At 33.2% G+C, this 16,272-nt stretch overlaps 1 long non-coding RNA gene across 1 annotated transcript; it reads left to right on the forward strand.

Moving 5' to 3' along the window:
* Positions 1-1,398: 1,398 nt before the first annotated feature.
* Positions 1,399-8,001, forward strand: LOC130625316 (uncharacterized). Its single transcript, XR_008981699.1, has 2 exons — positions 1,399-7,206; positions 7,282-8,001. It is a non-coding gene; the product is annotated as an uncharacterized LOC130625316 (long non-coding RNA).
* Positions 8,002-16,272: the final 8,271 nt, after the last annotated feature.

The raw sequence follows: 16,272 nt of genomic DNA on the forward strand, positions 1-16,272 counted from the left end.
TGTCATGATCAACTTGGGATCGGACCAGAATCTTGTGTTTGCTTGCTCAATTAGCCTGGTAAATTGACATTGTCGTTGTATGTAACATGAACTTTCACACAAGGAAAATCTTGGAAGCAATTGCTGTTGTTTAAATTTCTGTAATTTGTCCATTTATTTTTATTTTTTTATTTACTCACTTCGGGATCGGTGTTGGACAAGTTGCTTCGTGTTTTGAAGAATTTGACCTTATGTTGCTTACAGCTTGTTACTTACATAAAAATGCGTGTATTTCCAGAACAATAAATATAATACCTCATCGGGGAATAAAAAAGTAGGGGGTAAAGTTAATCGGTGAAAATTTCACTCACCATTACATAGAATTAATTAGTTTCCCCAGAATAAAATTGGGTCTCAATAAGGAGAAATATATCTACTTCCTTGCTATATTTTCCCGTCTGTAATCATTAAAATTCATTAGTTAGTATGAAAACTAAGTCGATTAAAACAAAATTTAAACATTTCAATACAAAATACGCCGTTAGTAAATTACTTGTAAAATTTTTAGTCGAGGATTAAGGAAATCGGGGAAAAATTAGTCACCAACCCTTAAATTTAGTCACTTTTCCCCGGTTTCTTTTCCTTGATAAGGTATATTTCCAAATGAAATATTTTAAATTTTATCCACTATTTGGTGGTCTAACGAAATTTTCTCAGCCAAAAGATTTTCTAAATATGCATAAATACACATTTTCCGAATTATTTCTTTCATATTTCGCAGTTTTTTCCAACTCTTTTAAGGAAAATGAATGTGATTTTAGAAAACCTTACCTGAAGTTTAAAAAGGACAGAAATTTTCAAAATCATGCAGCAAATAAATAACCTGTTACGACGATTTATTTAATTTTATTACACTTGACCACTGCTTCAAACCAGACGTATTATGAGAAGTCGAAAATTTAGCAGACTTTGACCGTGACAATTACACCACCGAAACAGTAATTCCCAAAGTCCAAATAGGCTTATTTAGCCATGCTTAGTCCAAAAACAATAACATAAAATCATAAATCTAAAGTTTCAAACATATAATTTTAAAAACGTGTAATAATTCCAGAATAAATTAAGATTGGAATAATTTAAAATCAGAATAAATTAGTGAATCCATACACACAATAAAAAAATAGCGAAAATATGCATTTAAATATCTTAATCACGGAGAAATGACCTAAAATAGACAAAAGAGTAATTAGGAAATTATACTACCATTTACGCGTCAATTGCGAAGAGGAATTATACTACCATAATTTCTATACTACCATTTCGGGAATTATACTACCATTTTCGGGAATTATACTACCACCCGGGAATTATACTACCTTTTCGGGAATTATACTACCACCGTAATAATAATAATAATAATAATAATAATAATAATAATAATAATAATAATAATAATAATAATAATAATAATAATAATAATAATAAGAATATGCTTTTTCATTTTCGGATAGATTTGCATCACTTTTCGGATAGATTTGCATCGTTCGGATAGACTTGCATCGGTACCGGATAGATTTGCATCGCTATCGGATAGATTTGCATCGCTATCGGATAGATTTGCATCGCTATCGGATAGATTTGCATCATTTCCGGCTGCCGTGTAATTTTTCACATTTCTAAAATGGCACCTTGAGTCGTACGACGAGCAAGAGCAGCTATATAAACTGCTACTGCTTATTTATTTTGGCAAGTAGTACACGAAGGTCATTAGTTGATGTGGACTTTTATATTAATAAGCTAAGCCATACATATATTTGTTTCTGTTCACTGTCAAGTCTTTTCACCTAGCTAGCTAGAGCTAGCTCATATATATTTCTTTAATCTCGTGGCTACCCACAAGTTTCTTTATCTCGTTGGTAAATGGAAGCAATTTATATTTATGTTATGTTATCCAGCTAGCTGAGCTGTGCCTCTGGCTTTCAGCTCTAGCTGCTGGATGAGTTTTGCTAGGAATTGGAAGTGGGTAGGCTGAATGCTTTAAGAAATATATAGCTAGCTAGCTAGCAATATGGCTAGTAAATGATACTTCAATACTAACTAGAGCTAGCTATAGAGTTATTCTGTGGCAATATAATGATGACTGAAACATTGTTATCTGTGTATAGATTACTTTAAGCCTGCATACATTTTGTTGAGCATACAATTTTTCATAAAATGTGCTTATAATCAGTGTAACTATAGACTTATTCTTTTATGTTACCAGTAGAAACCATCATAAGTGGGTCATGTGTACACAAGTTACAGTACCGCTTAAATGTATTCTTACGTGTACGCAAAGTTTACAACCTTGCATAACAACCTCAAATCTACATAATAGAACTTCACATAGAACCTTCACATATCTTTTGTTTACATACCAACTTAAGGATACTGTGAGGGTATAAATATAATTTTTTTACAAAAAATTTTATGTGTGAATCTCACTTTGAACATTCTACAAGTTCTAGCAATCACGGTGTGGATATTATCTAAACAAGCTAAATTATTCAGCATACTTTTTAAACTTTTTTCGTAGATTTAATGTCGCAAGAAAACCTTTTCCTTGATCAGTTTTCTTCTAGCGTGTTCTAGAGTCATTTTTTTTTATTCTGTTTAATTTTAATTTGTTTTGAAAGTTTGTTTGTTTTTTTATACCAACCGACATTCAGCACAACAGATTTTTCTTTAACAGGGTATATAAATATATATATATATATCTATTGTAGCAAAGGTCAGGTTGCAAAAAACTCTTTTACGAGGAATTTTAGATGTTTGTTTTTCACGATGTATACATGACGTAAAATGTCAAAACTCCCCTCCACTTTGCACACGAGCTCATCGATTCCTGCTGCAAATGACTGTCACATTTTATGTATATTTTGATTATTTAAAGAAAAAGTGAGGTTAAAACACAAAAGAGCGAGCAAAATTTCATTTTTTAACATTTTTAAAACAGAAAAAAAAAAAAAAAGGCGCGCTTTTTCGAAAAAATGTGACAAAGTATTGTTGCTATGGTAATGCTATAGTGATTGATTAATATGACACAGAAAAAAAATAAAACGGACAGGGAAAAAATTCAAATTTTATATTTATATATCCTATAGACAATTTAATTTGCTTTTATATTCAATAAATAACTTTGAAGAAAAAGATAATTTTTGAGAAATAATGAATATACTGAATATGTGTCTATACCCTTATAGTATCCTTAATTGTTTTCTATTGTTATCATCATGCGTAAACCGTAACAATAAGACATGATGAAGCCTTTTGTTCTTGTAACATTTAAGCTAAAAAGCGCTAACGATCACGAAAGCTATTGAAATTTATGTTTTTTAAAATAAACGGACAATAATTTTTTACCATGATTTAGTTTCAATTGCTATATTTTATATATATATAACACAATACAGCGATCTTAAGCTATACTTTCTTTGTGTACCGAAAGATTACGGCACATTTCTATTTTTCTATTTCTTGGTTGTAAAAGCCAATAAAGTCTAAAAAGGTATGTTTTTTTGTGTATAATTATCTGGAGTAATATTAATCCACTGTTAATTTTTGTTTTTGGCGGGTAACTATTATTTCACAGAGCAGAGACTGCTTTGGTAATCTAGGCTTCTAAAGGAAAGCTGATAAAATTGAAAGAAAAAAAGCAGTACTTTTGTAAATGGAAGACTTCTCCGAAATATTGTGACGTTTATATATTTACCATGAAACACTTTATAGTGACCTCAGCCTGTTATAATCTTATTATTATCTTATATATTAATTCCCTTGCGTGACTAAAACTGTGAGTCCACGACACGGAAATCACGGGTTACTTTCTTATGACGTGGCTGTACGCTAAAATTTAACTAAAAAGATTAGGGATGTACTTTATAGAAATCGCACATAAGCTGTAAATATATAACCCGCTGCTAATAACGATATAAATATATATACCCTTATGCCAAAAAACTCTATGTTAGCATATATATATAGGTATCGCTACATATGAAACGGTATTAGATATTCACAAAGCATACGGACTGTTAAATGAAGTTCCTAGCATAAAACGGAAATTGTGTTTACGAAAAAGATGGCTGTTCTTTTTGAGGATTCTCTACTCTTTCATTCAAAATAAATCTTTAAAAAAACATTTGAAGAAGAGCATGGTTTTATAAATTAATCATAGCAAGGTTCTGTAAGGTTTTTTCATGTTTTATTTTCAGTTTTGATTATATTATTGTTGCCAGACATGTTTTATAGCTAGCATCATAAAAAGCCAACCACCACCAACAACTAGCTAGCTAGCTAGGAATATATATATATATGTGTAGCCATGTTCTTTATACCTAGCTAAGTCTCCAGTTTATATTTAAGTGACTAGCTATTAGCTGCTGTAGCTAGCTAATGCTAGCTTTAAACTAAAGATTCCCAGTATATATATTCCCACAAAACACATCAAACGTTATTAACCCTGAAAATTTTAAACATTTTCCTGGGTTTTTTTTCGTTTGCGAAGTTCTTTTCCTCCAAATATTCTGAAAATAAAGTTCAGAAATTACTTATTTTTAAAATGTAAATTTAATTTGTTTCAAATTGTGGGCAAAAACCTTAATCAGCATGCTAAAAGAACTGACTTTTCTTAATTTAGAATTACTAAACACAACCATTTTCTTACAATCAGTGTAAACTGTTGTGCGTATGGCTTATATTTAATACACCAAAAGAGCTACTTTGTTGATTTCAATTTTATACTCTTTGTAAGCTATTTTGTTCTTCTTTTTGACATTTCTGTTTTACCACTCAATTTTTACATTTTATAAGTTATTTGGAACAGAATGGTATGAAATAGACCAAAATACCTGATCTTAGTTGTTTTTAATTTACAGGCTGTGTCTGTGAAACTTTAAGGGGAACATTTGGTGGAAGACAATGGCATGACATATACTGATAGAACTGATTTTTGTTGTGTTAGATGTTATATATATCTGAACCTTTTTGACATTTTATGTTAATTTTGCGAGGAAGGACCATATATATATACACAGAAGAAGAATTCAATTTTACACCTTGCAAGCTTTGTTTTTCTAAATTTTGTATAAATTCTTACTGGGGAGGACTCCGTGCAATATATCGAAATGACTGATCCTTCTCGATTTAAATTTGATGTGTTCTAAATCGTATATAGTTTTGGAAATTTTGTGTAAGATTTAATGGGTAAGGGCTAGATGCAATATGTCAAAAAAACTTTTTTTGTTGAATCAGAAGCACTCCCTACAACCATTCTTTTTTTTACAGTTTGTGAAGCTTTTGTGAGGAAAGAGTGTATGCAATATTATCGAAATAACTGATTTTTGTTGCAAACTGTTTTTCTTTGGCATTTTGGATTAAAATATTGTTTTAGAGGGCATATGCAGTAGATATATGTACTGAAATAGTTAAATTTTGCAAACTTTGATTTTGTCGTTACCTCTCATTTTTTACATTTTGATTAAACTTTTGTGGGAGACCGTCGGTATGCAAAGGACCAAAATAAGAGATTTTAGTATTATTTAGAATTTGTATTTTGTGTTGCAAAATTGGTGCAAAAATTGACATAAAATGAACTTATATACAGATTGATTGCTGTTGTTTAACATGACTCATTATGACTTATATATATATTTTATGAAAATTTGTGACAGAATACTATGTGAGATTTGAAATTTTGTTTACTTTATTGATGGTAAAACAGCATGCAAATTGCTAAAAGGACTTTATTAATTTTAGGTTTAAACACCGTTATTTTGTTGGCATTTTGTCTAAAGTTTGGTGAGGAGGGACTGTATGCAATATATCAAATAATGTTTTATTGCATTATAATTTGTCCTTGCAAATCCCTTTTTTTACACCTTAGATAAAAAATTCTGTCAGAGGCACAATTTATTGTTTATTTTTCACATTGTGTGTCAACCTTTGGCAGGGTTTGCAATAAACTAACTGATTTTAACATATACAATGAGAGAGATTTGTGTTTGACATTGATCAGCTTTTTTGTATATATGTGGCGTTTTAAGTGATTTAAATTTTATGGGTGAGATGTATGTTGAAATGCTTTTGGAAACTTCTTTCCGAATAATTTTCGCATTTGTCAGATGGTCAGAGCAAGTAATTTTAGTAGATTTAGATTTTAAATGTCACATAAATACTGCAGTTGTTGAAAACCTTTAATTTTTTTGGTCATTTATATAATAATGCAGATGTAAGATGCGCACTGCTGTATTGTTTGTTTTTTGATGGACATTTATCTGCTACATAAATTAAATGGAATACAGTGGATTCTTCCACGGGAAACAGCTAGTTTTGGATTAATCCAATTAATTATACGATATACTGAGTCAATTGTGATATTATTATTCTTTTAGATTAATAGGATAGAATTGCATCACTCAGTATTTGTTCTTCTAGATGTGTGATACGATATACTGAGCGAGTTTTGATCTTGTTAATATTTTGGATTGATAGGATAGAATTGCATCACTCAGTATTTGTTCAGATAGATATGTGACACCAAATACTGAGTGAGTTGTGATCTTATTATTATTATGGATTGAAAGGATAGAATTGCATCACTCAGTATTTGTTCTTATAGATGTGTGATACCAAATACTGAGTAAGTTGTGATCTTATTATTATTATGGATTGATAGGATAGAATTGCATCACTCAGTATTTGTTCATTTAGATGTGTGACACCAAATACTGAGTGAGTTGTGATCTTATTATTATTATGGATTGATAAGATAGAATTGCATCACTCAGTATTTGTTCATATAGATATGTGACACCAAATACTGAGTGAGTTGTGATCTTATTATTATTATGGATTGATAGGATAGAATTGCATCACTCAGTATTTGTTCTTATAGATGTGTGATACCAAATACTGAGTGAGTTGTGATCTTATTATTATTATGGATTGATAGGATAGAATTGCATTACTCAGTATTTGTTCATTTAGATGTGTGACACAAAATACTGAGTGAGTTGTGATCTTATTATTATTTTGCTTATTGAAATTTCTGTTTTTGTCAAACGAATTTTTTCTGGAGAAAGGACAGAGAACTTCTGGAAGCTCCTTTAATTTATTTTTTTGGAAATAAGTGGCCACTCTGGAGTAACTTAAATACGAGAAGATCAAATAAAATGTAAATTATTAAATGTAGGTTTAGAACTTTCACGTTTTATTATCCATATTTTGCAGGTCTGCTTATGCATTTTTTTTTTCATTTTTTAGTGTACCCTCCAAATGTTTTAACCGTTCATATGGAAATTGGTAGAACCGTTGGAAATTGTTAAAAATATGTCGCCATTGTTACGTCAGCGTGCAGCAAGATTAATTATACTTGAAAAGAATGGCGTCAAATACTGTTTTCAATAAACGAAGAAAGTGTCCAAATTGTTACATATTTTTTTCCATAAAAGCCTTCTTGCTTGTCAACTACCGTGTCCGACCAACAATACGTACGAAAACTCATTTGCAATCCTATTTTTATGCAGCTACTTGTATTATAGGACGACAGATTTATGTAAATTGACAGGTAGACCTAATTGCAACGCACGACATGGTCTACAGACGGTATCCTACATTGGGGCAAATTTGTGTGATGTGCTTCCGGTATAAAGGAAGCTGAAAGTCTGAACTCATTTTCTTCACAGCCTGAAGTCTTATTATTTTTATTAGATCTATTTATTTTTATATCGTCATTTTAGCCAAGTGTAGTCGTACACTTCTATCAAATCCTATACATGACTTCATACAAGAGGTGACATTTCCATTTGTATCCTTTTAATTGACGTTAAATAAATTTATGTCTGTTTACTCTGTTATACCTGGGATTCTGTGACACAACTCGGTTGGCACAATTTGCAAGCGTAAATCCAGATGCGACAACGTCAAATGTGTTGAGTCCTCAATGTATTCGTTTAGGAAGTTATAGAGAAAAAAATTGACGAGGATATTAATAGTTATTCCTTTCTAGGCAAAATATGAGGCTCAACGCCAAACCAAATAGCTGAATAACACGGCGCGTTTTCGACTTTTAATGTTTCTCAAGCGTCGCGTGTGTGGATTAAGCAAAACGAATTTTTTAAGGCTGAATCATCTTCCAGGGAACTGATGCGAAATTTCTAGGACGAGTATAAGGGCGAAATTCAAGGGAAACCATCGATTTGAAAATCGGTTCTGCTTAAAAACTAGGTGGTACACTCACCTGCAATTGTAAAGTATAAGTGTTTTGATCTTAAGATTTCCTGTTTTACGGGATTTTCGAACTTAAATGGCAAAAATTTTTGACTTGTGGTGCGACAAGGTGTGTACGTCAGCAATATTTGAAGATGTCATGGCATAATTAGCGTAATATATTAACAGCCTCGATTCCATGCTATTAGCCTTTTCGGAATTAGCGCAGCTATACTTATCTTTTTCGTAAGTGGTGCAAGTTTGACTTTGCCTAACTTACTGTTCTTGGTAGTGAAGCATAAAAGAAGATCTAAAAAGGAGTTTTGAGAGATTTATTGCTTATCTCGACAGGTTTTCGTCTACATTTGGGCACCAGTATTAAATTCTAGACCTAGTATCCTGTTATAATTCGCGTATTGCCGAAATACCTTGGATTTGGCATGTTTGGAACTTATATAATTTTGCTATAAAACAAGACTTGAGAGGCTTAAATGAGATGCTGATATATAAGAAAAAAAACATCTCAAGGTAAACTGTAATTCTCTAAAAAGAGTCTCTAATTTTAGCCTTTACATTTTAGCACTTTTTGTAGGCTTTGCTACCGAGAACGGTGGGTCATTGTCCTGCCTTGCTCCACTTGAGGGAAAATTAAATAAGGCCGTGCTATTCCTAAAACGCGTATTTCAGTTGAATGGAACCCGTATTTCAGTAGATGTTATACAATAATTTCTATTTAATGGTAGCATAATATCGTAATTAGCTCAATTCCAGGCTATTTTGGTGAGACATTTTAGAATCTATTAAATGCTAAAGTAACGTATTATCGCGACGATATCGATTAAGGACTATTCCAGTAGACGCAAAGTATTTAAGTCTTTCAGTAAAGTCTTAATAATTGAATTCTATCCTCGCAGTAATACTTATAGGACGCAACTACTTTCAGAAGACATCGACCGATAATTCAAATATTTTTTTGCCGCGGTCAAAAAAAGACGTTTACGTTCACTCAACTTAAGACTTAAATGAACGGCTTGTTTTGGTTATCGTTACATGTTATGTCATCCTATGTTAGATTTTCTACGGGCTAAAGATTAGTCTCCTTACTAAAACCCGTACTCTGTCTGTCTGAACGTGAGTCGAAAGTCATGTCTGAGGCGATATATTTTTTCACTATAAGAGAGCGAATTTCGCTCCCGTGTGTACTGATCGAAGTTTCCACAACGTGTGCTCTCTCTTGAAGAAGACATTCCCTTCTTTTCCAATAAAGTAGTCAGTTTATATTTATTACTTTCTTCCACGTCCTTGTTTTTTAATCCCTAGCTTGTTTAATCTCCATTTTGCAGTCGCCATCTTGCACAGCATTAAACACAAGAGTTGGTTGTTTTGTTTTAGTTTTGGTTGCTTTGACAATGTTTTCAAAATCGAACGATTTGGAAACATTTGAATGTTCGAATTCTAGTTACAAAGACTTATAGAGAGAAATTCCTCCGATAGACGGACAAATTTGTTCTACCAACCGAGATGTTCGAGTTTTCGAGTACTCGAGTTATACTGATTATATTATTGCCCTGTTAAATTTATTCAGGCCAAGGGAATATTAAAACGGGTAACTCAATGCCGTGGAACCTCCGATAGCTATCTCTTTATCTCTTATACTAATACGGAGCTTTTGTCTGTCTGTCTGTGACTTTTACAAAGGCGATATTTTTTAATTTTGAAAAAAAGACGAAATGATGTTTTTAGAAAAGCAGGAAGCAGGTGGTACGGCAAGCATATGGTATAACACGCCCGTTATTAATAGCACTATCTCAAAGTGCTTTCATTCATGGTACTGTGTAAATACTTCAGAAACATTACACATTTTGCTAATAACACCCATTTACCCCACAGTGCCCTAATATTACCCCTAGTTACGCTCCACATTTTTTTTTCGAATTTTCCCCCGTTATTGCTGTTTTTAAAGTATTTAATATTTTCCATTTTGTGCGTTCTTGTCAAAATTCATTTAGAATGAGAAAATTAGTGCTATGGGAGATTTTGCGTTTATAACACAAAATAAGCAATAAGATAAAAACTATATCATGAATTTTTTTCGTCCAAAATTGAGTGTACGTTTTTGAAGGACTGGTAGGTAGACTCTTGTTACTGAATTCAGTCTAGATTTTCTTACAATTTTTTCTTGACTAAAGAATTTACTCACGTGCTAATGGTGTGATATGTTTTTGCGTGAAACGCCAACTTTGAAAAACCTCGCTTGGTTGTCGATTTTTTCCAGAAGACTTCTTCCAGAACGAGGGTACGTGTCTTTTTGTTACTTACCGTAGATGTTCGAATAAGCGACCCCTCCCTAAAAACGAAAATTTTAAATAAGCGCCCCTACTCGAATAAGCGCCCCCAGGCGGTTATTTGAGTATGAAATTAGGAACAAAAGAGGGCGCTTATTTTAAATTTTTATTAATTTATAAAATAGAAATTAGCATTTATAAGTACACAGCTCTCTTTTTTATCTCTATTTGATAGTCAAAATTCATCTCAAAATGGTTACGTTTTTCCTTTTTTTTTGAGTTTATTGTTTTGATTGATTTCTTTGTTTTCTGTCATAACACTGTACATGGCTGGCACAACAAGTCCAACCTCCCTATTTCTCTTTCTTTGGCCACACCAAGAAATTGGACATTCAAAGTGATAATTGGAATGTGTCCGAAAAGCCCCCCTTTGGTGTTACAAATTCTGATATAGAAGAGGCTGGAAAAGAGATATTTGTTTTAGCAAAAACATTTAAACAATAAAATTTCAATTTTTTAAATAAGCGCCCCCTTATTCGAAAACCGCTTCTTTCGAATAAGCGCCCTTAAAACCTTAAAAAATCATTTACGCTATTTTAATCTTGTGTTTTTTAAGGCAAACATTTTAATTGTTGTATATATTTTTTGTTCTTGGGTGAGAAATTATGCAATTAGACCATGGAGGGATACACTGTTGTCAGACGGAAGTGGATTTGTCCATATCAAATCGATTCTGTCATAGGTATGATTGAATAATGAAATACTTCTTATCAAATTAAAGTCGGGCGTCATTTACAAATATAAGTGCAGTGTCTGCACCGCCACTTATATAGGTGAGACGTCGCGTCATCGTAACAACTGGTATTTGCTAGAGGTTAAAGAGAGTTTGTTCATAATGCAGGATAGTCCCCAGTTTAATAACAACATTAGATCTACTCCATTGTATTTATACAATTAGTATTTAATCTGTAACTATGGTTACTGTTAAACTTGTATATACTTAGGAGAACTTTGTACTTCGTCGCAAATAATGTAGTTTTTTTGTTGTCAAATACTTCTTAGTTCAGCCAACTGCAAATTCCCTCCACTGCGATGCGATTCATATAAAGAATATTTTTTATATCATATGAAGTATTTATGTATTATACTGAACAGTTTTTTTTTCTCAATCGTTAGTGTACGTTAGCCCTAATTCATTTGGATTTTTTTATCAAACTATCTCCAGAGGAAACTAATGATAGTGTAACACGAATGTGATGAAATTTAGTGAAATGATTAAAATTTATAGGAGCAACAAAATCGCGTCAAACGCTTATGTTACTTTATCTATGACGTCATCAAGATTCCGAAAAATAACGAGAATATATGTGTTCACTTAAGTCCTAGAGTTCTGAATCGAAATTTCGAGTTCTAGTTAAACATTCAACTGAGACGAACAAAAGTTATACGATTTTTTATTTTACAAGGATTCCCAAAGAAGTATATCAATAGTTCTAAATAATGGTTAATAAATCAAGGGCAGGAAGGCCTGGGAACTAATCAACTCACGGCATCTTGTTTAATAAGATTTTAGTAAAACTCAGGTAGCTTACTTTATCAATCCATGGTAGCAAGAAAGGTAACATAGGACGGGGAATGTGCCACCCCTTCGTTGATAAAGGATTAAGTGAATTACATAATTATTTGCGTGATCTATTAAGTTAAATCCACGTAAAAAAAATGAAAAAACTAGAGCCTAAAATGAAAATGAACGAAATCAAAAAAAATAAATAAAAAAATAGGGATCCTGTTAGTAATATTTAGTAAGGTAAGGGAGCGAAAAAATACTTTTTTTATTAAACTAACCTACAGAAAAACAATATTTCGCATATATGATCCAAGAAACACGTAAATGTTTCAAAAATCCGCAATTTTTTCATCTCCGAGGGCACGACGGATTCCGCCTCTCCTGCTGGTTTATTCTTAATCACTTCTTTTTGCTAGGCTACAAGGTTATGATACCTCTGAGTTGTTATATTTATCTATTTACCACCTGCATACCAAAATTTTAGGTGCCATACCTTTTAGAGCTTTAGATATTAGTTATTACTTGAACCCACCCCGTAAATTTCTATTAAATACTTATAAACTGGAACTGACAAGTCGCAACACAATTGTATTCCATTAAGGGGAATTATTCTTTAAAGTTTGGACACGTGATTAATCCGATTTTCCGATTACTTCAGATTTCACCTGAAATTTGAAACATAGTATTATAATTTGTTCTAAAAGTAAAGTAATTGCATTTAAGCAGATAGTGGTATTTTTGACAAATTTCAAGCTTCTGGTGATGTCACAGAAAAAGTGCTGACATAAGCAAGAAATTATTGCTGCCATTTTGATTTATTTATGACGTGCTATGTTTCAGTGTGCCAAGTTGATCTAATTTGGAAAAGCCTATAAAAAGTTTTGGAGGGGGTGGAATCCACCCCGCCCCTTTCCTTTCATATATACAAAAAAACTTGGAGCGAATAGGGTTAAGTAATTGTAAGTTGTAGTCATTGCTTATTGTAAGGAATAATGTCTGTACAATAGGAGCAACAATATCATTATCATCACTTATAGGACATGGTGTATTTTCATGTGAAACGTACAGAAGAGGAGATGCCCTCCTGACATACCGCAGTGCTTTATTAAGTGCAACTGAGGCAAATGAAAGGGCAATGGCATACGCAGACGACGTTGGCAGTTATTTGTTTTACTTCAAGAACAATAATAAAGAAAAGCGCATAGACGGTCCTGGATCGAACTGTGTTGCCAGATTTGTGAATGACTCGCCATCGCAATACGCAAATTGTAAAATGATGCTGAAATTGAGCGACAACAGACCACATCTTTGCCTGATTGCCGTTAAAGATATATCACCGAATACAGAACTGAGGTACGTGAACTGAAAAAGTTTCTACCATGGAGAAATAACAACAAATATGAAAAGCTTTAAATTAGTCATGCTAAAAATGAAAACTTCTGAAGAACCGTTTAAAGCTAAAACAACAAAACTGTTACTGCTGGAGAAGTATTGAATTCAGAACGTCCTTACAGACAAGAAGATACAATCTGATCTACGGCTGGGAAAGAAATATTTAAAGTAAATCCCTCTGTTTCTCCTGTTGCCAAAAAAAGCTCTTTAGGTCCATCGATAGATCTGCTGAGATGCTTCAAGAACCGTACTTGAAAGACAAGTATAGAGCATATCGACCGCAGGTGTATCGTAACTTTGCCATTCCAGATTTTAACTTTGACGATGAGAGTAAAGCAGTTATTTTCCATGCAAAAGGAGAAGAAAGAGGAATTTCAAATATGCTGTGACCCTTAAGTATTGTGAAATTTGCGACCAATCTTATTCAGATCATGAAAAACATCTACAAACTGAGATAAAGATAACAAAAGTAAAAATTTTCATGTAAAAAAAATTTGCCCGATTGATAATTGTCTGCAAGTAAGAACAAATATGTCTGAACATTTATCAACAAAACATAAAATCCCTAGAGGTCCGCTCTACTACGACTTGTTGAAGAGTGCTGTTAGATATAACATGGAAATAATGCCAGAAAACCTCTTGGAATCTCCAAGAAAGTTAATAATGGCGCACAAAGAACAGAGCTTGGCGGTATCACACACTGTTACAATGTCATTATATAGACCTGCAAACTTGACCAATTATAATGTCGCCAAGCAAGACAACCAAAAACCAGAAATTCCGAAGAAAGATATAGAAAATCCTTTCTCACAAAACACAATGGTAGATAAGAATTTGGAAACAATTGGATTTTCACAGCTGCGCTTACGAAACATCGTCTCATCACACACTGTTACAGCACCATTAAATAGATCTGCGAATTCAACAAATAATACTGGTAATACTGATGTAGAACAAGTCGTCAAACAGCAAACCAGAAATCTCTAAAAAACATATAGAAAAATCATCTGCTCAAAACATAACGATAAGTTTGAACACAGAAACAACTGGACTTTCATATTTGCATTTACGACGCATGAGGATCAACCCCGGTAAAAAGAAGGACTCCAGAAATGAAGAAGGTATATTTTCACAGAGTTCATCCGATAGTTATGAGAGTTCAGGTAAGGAATGCACATCCAGCGAAAGTGAAGAAGAATACGATTGGTAGATTGACGAAAATACCGATTGGAGGCTTGAATGAGTCCAAGTGTAAAAAAATTATTAGACAGATTTTTCAACTACATGATTGGTCCTGACAGAAACCGAAAGGAGCGTTCAATATCCGTTATCTTTGGTGACGTGCGGCGAATTTTTGTTGCCGTTGGAGTGAAAGATGACTTAGATATCGTTTTTAGAAACGGATTTCCGTGATCTGTATATCGTCAAACATTGCGGTGCCAAAGGAACTAACCCCTCAAGTATCAATTAATATCTGTACTCGCTGATAGACTTCTGCGAATTTTTACTTGCAGAAGACATAGTGATGGCGAATGTAAAGAGGAGAGACATGCACACATTTATTGAAAAAAATAAACAGTGGAGGAAACATTATGAAAGGCAGGAAAATATTTTAAAACATAAAAGTCTGTTGATAATTTTAAGATGCTTGTTGATGAAGAACAGGTAAAACGCTATAATAATAGTGAAAAGGCTGTTGCGGTCTTTGAAACATTATGAAACACCGGGAGTATTGCCTCATCAGGGATCACTTGTACACAAAGATCCACTTTACAAGTGCACCACCCTCAGGCGTAACGTCAAACATGACAATCGCAGAATTCAAAAGTTCAGAGTTGCAAGAAGATGGGAAATGGCTCATAGAAGTGTGGGATCATAAGACAGTTGAGCACTACAGTCCGGCTAAGGTGATTTTAACAACAGAGAACTACGAACTGTTGAAGATCTACGTCATTAGAGCAAGGCCTCAAACATCCCCAAAATTTGAGAATGTTTTCGTAACTTGGTCAGGACAGAAAATTAACTCTGGTGACGTAAGTAAAAGATTGTATTTAGCATGGAAGAAAGCAGGAAACTTTGAGAGCAAAGAGGTACCAGAAAATCTAACTGCGAACATCATAAGGAAATCCACAAGCACCGGATTAAAATAAAAGCAAATTTACCGCTGAAGTTGCCAACCTGATGGCGCATAGTAAGAGTACGGCGGAAGACCATTATTACATAAGAAATATGAGAAAGTCAGCCAGTATTGGGACGAATGTGGTTACAGATCTATTCTACGGGAGTGATTACCATGACAAAAACCGACCAATAACTACTTCACCTGATAAAACAGCAACTCCGCAATCAGTATGCACCCCTACTTCGCAAAGCAAACGGAAGTTATGGTCTGAAAAAGAAGTGAGTGAAATAGAAACCGCTTTCAAAATTGAGGAAATTAGTTATGGTTTTGTTAAGTAGAAATGTGAGACAATTAGTTCAATAGATGCTTCACCGAGACAAGTATATGTCAAACTCAGAGTGATGAACAAAGTGAAAAGGTCTCCGTCTCAGCGTCGTTGCTTGTTTTCAGAAAGTGACTTAGATGTGTTGGTATCTCGAGGAAAGAAATTAATCAAGGGCGGAAAGCTTACTGAAGATAGAGTGGACGAATGTTTTGACGGTACAGGACTTCTAGAAAAGTATTCTTTCAGCCAAATCCGAACTAGATTGTCCTACGAAAGAACAAGAAAGAATAAAAAATCTAAAAGAAAGGTAAGTTGATCGACGATTGTCTTTTTTATTAGTCTATAGTGTATTACA

The sequence above is a fragment of the Hydractinia symbiolongicarpus genome, chromosome 14 (assembly GCF_029227915.1).
Source record: "Hydractinia symbiolongicarpus strain clone_291-10 chromosome 14, HSymV2.1, whole genome shotgun sequence".
Classification (NCBI taxonomy): Eukaryota; Metazoa; Cnidaria; class Hydrozoa; order Anthoathecata; family Hydractiniidae; genus Hydractinia; species Hydractinia symbiolongicarpus.